Below are 3,281 nucleotides of genomic sequence, written 5' to 3'. Positions count from 1 at the left end.
CATGGCACAGCTCTATGATGACCCGCAGCGATCCTCCACCGCAGAAACTGCGCTTCATGTTCTTCAGCAGGGTCGCAGGCCCGTAGAAGACTACTTCACTGACTTCCGCCGCCTCAGTTCCGATACGTCCTGGAACGAAGCAGCACTCCGGTATCAGTTCCGTCTCGGTTTGTCGGAAGGACTGAAGGACGAGCTGGCGCGGGTAGGTGTCCCCGACGCCTTGGAAGATTTGATTTCCCAGTCCATTCAAATCGACCGGCGGCTACGGGAATGCAGAGCAGAACGATCTCCGCAGCAGTTCAGACCAGCCTGGACGCTACCAGTTGCTCCTCCTGCATACTTTTCTTCCGCTGGGTCAGCTCCTACCAACCCCGCTCCTGCTGGAGTCGCTTCAGATACGCCCGAACCTATACAACTTGGGATCATACGGCCTGCTTTGTCCCCGGAGGAGAGACGCCGTCGCCAGTTGGGTAACCTGTGCCTGTATTGCGGTGAAGCTGGCCACTATGTGTGCTCCTGCCCGGCAAAATATAATAAGTTCCTGCAGGCCTTACCATCCAGTTCTGTGGCAACTGTTACCAGTTCCTCCCACCTAGCCTTTCCTGTGTCATTACAGCTTCAGGAAGGACCCGTCCCAGTTACAGCAATCATTGACTCGGGAGCCTGCCGTTGTTTCATTGATCGCTCGTTCGCCCTGCAACATGGCGTACCTCTCCGGCTCAAGACCCAGGACCTCACCATCTTCCTGGCTGATGGCTCCCACATCAAATCCGGGCCCGTGACCCAAGAAACTTTTCCCCTTTCTATGGTCTCCTCCTCCGGCCATAAGGAACTGATTATCTTGGATGTTATCAAATCCCCCTTATTTCCCATTATCCTGGGATTACCGTGGTTGCAAGCACATAACCCACAAGTCAATTGGATCACAGGCACCATCCAGTTCCCATCTCTGTACTGCAAGAATTCCTGTCTACCCACTCCTCCTGAATTCCCCAAGACTCTGTTCTGTCTTGAATCTGAACCTGATGTATGTTCTGTGGTGCCCAAAGCATACCATGATTTCCTGGATGTATTCAGCAAACGGGGAGCAGAGACCTTGCCCCCCCACCGTCCATATGACTGCCCCATCAACTTGCTCCCAGGAGCCGAAATCCCGTTCGGCCGGATCTACCCACTTTCTGAACGTGAGCTGGACGTCTTAAAAAACTATGTAGACGAAAGTCTGAAGAAGGGGTTCATCCGTCCCTCTACCTCTCCAGCAGGGGCAGGTATCTTCTTCGTAGAGAAGAAGGATCACACTCTCCGACCATGCATTGATTATAGGGATTTAAATAAAGTTACTATTAAAAACCGTTATCCCCTTCCTCTAGTCCCCGAACTCTTTCAGAGACTCAGATCTGCCGTCTTGTTTACTAAGCTGGATCTTCGTGGGGCGTACAACTTGGTGCGCATCCGGGAGGGCGACGAATGGAAGACTGCTTTCCGCACTAGATTCGGACATTTCGAATACCTGGTAATGCCATTTGGCCTTTGTAATGCTCCTGCCACGTTCCAACACTTTGTGAACGACATCTTCAGGGATTGGTTGGATATCTTCGTCATCGTATACTTGGATGACATCCTAATCTTCTCAACATCCCTAGAGCAGCATCGCGAGCACGATCGAAATGTCCTCGGTCGCCTTCGCCAGCATGGTCTCTACGCCAAGGCCGAGAAGTGCGTTTTTGAGCAGAACAGTATCCCGTTTCTGGGGTTAATAATTTCCACAGATGGAATAGAGATGGATCCTCAGAAGGTCTCTGCCATTCTGGACTGGCCACCTCCATCAGACAAAAAGGGAGTACAGCGCTTCGTTGGCTTCGCCAATTTTTATAGGAGGTTCATTAAGGGGTTCTCCAACATCATAGCCCCTATTACTCACCTTACTAAGAAGAATGTCCGCTTCCAGTGGACCCCAGAGGCTCAGTCCGCCTTCTCGGTTCTTAAAAAACATTTTACCTCTGCCCCTATCCTGAGTCACCCGGATCCTGCCTTACCCTATCTCCTGGAGGTAGACGCATCGGAAGTTGCGGTCGGGGCAGTCATCTCCCAAAGACAGGGAACTAAAGACTTAACTCACCCAATAGCCTTCTTTTCCCGGAAACTCTCTCCTGCGGAGAAAAATTATGATGTCGGGGACCGGGAACTCCTGGCTATCAAAGCCGCTCTCGAAGAGTGGAGATATCTACTGGAAGGAGCATCACACCCGATTCTTATATTTACTGATCATAAGAACCTTGAATACTTAAGATCTGCAAAACGACTTAGACCCCGCCAGGCCCGATGGGCACTCTTCTTCTCCAGATTCTCGTTCCATATTACCTATCGGCCCGGGTCGAAAAATGTCAAACCGGATGCCCTGTCCCGGATGTTTGATAATCCTAAAGAAGATTTGGTACCTGACACTATCCTGTCAGAGAAAAACTTCCTGCTCCTGCTCACTAGCCTGAAATCCCATCTTGAGCAAGCCTCTGCCAACATTTCCGGTCCTCCTGGGATACCCCTGTCACGCAAGGATGGTTTGTTGTGGGCTAAGGACAAAATCTTTGTCCCAGAGGGAGTCAGAGTTTCGGTTCTAGCTGCCTGCCATGACCACCCTCTGGCTGGCCATTTTGGCGTTCATAGGACCCTTGACCTCATGCAACGCACCTTCTGGTGGCCTGAAATGGAAAAAGACTGCAGAAGTTATGTGTCTTCCTGTGTTTCTTGCTCCAGGAGTAAAACCACCAGAAGTAAGGCGTGGGGTCTCCTCAGACCACTCCCCATCCCTGACCGGCCCTGGCAAACTATCGCCATGGACTTTATCGTGGAACTTCCACCTTCGGCCGGGTGCTCCGCCATTTTTGTGGTTGTAGACCGGCTTACTAAGATGGCCCACTTTCTACCCCTCAAAGGTACCCCCTCTGCGAAAGAAACTGCAGAAGTCTTTATTAGGGAGATCGTGCGACTCCACGGGGTACCCAAGAACATTATCTCGGACAGAGGGGTACAGTTCACGTCACGCTTTTGGAGGGCCTTGTGTAAGCTACTAAAAATTGAATTATCTATGTCTTCAGCTTACCACCCGCAGACGAACGGGCAAACAGAGAGAACGAACCAGACCCTGGAACAATATCTCCGGTGCTTTACCACCTTTGTCCAGGACGACTGGGTAGCATTACTACCATTTGCGGAATTTGCCTTTAATAATTCACGACATTCTGTCACCGGCCAATCTCCCTTCTTTGCCAATTATGGATTTC

The sequence above is a fragment of the Pelophylax lessonae genome, assembly GCF_965119305.1.
Source record: "Pelophylax lessonae genome assembly, chromosome: 1".
Classification (NCBI taxonomy): domain Eukaryota; kingdom Metazoa; phylum Chordata; class Amphibia; order Anura; family Ranidae; genus Pelophylax; species Pelophylax lessonae.
This window is presented reverse-complemented; position numbering follows the sequence as displayed.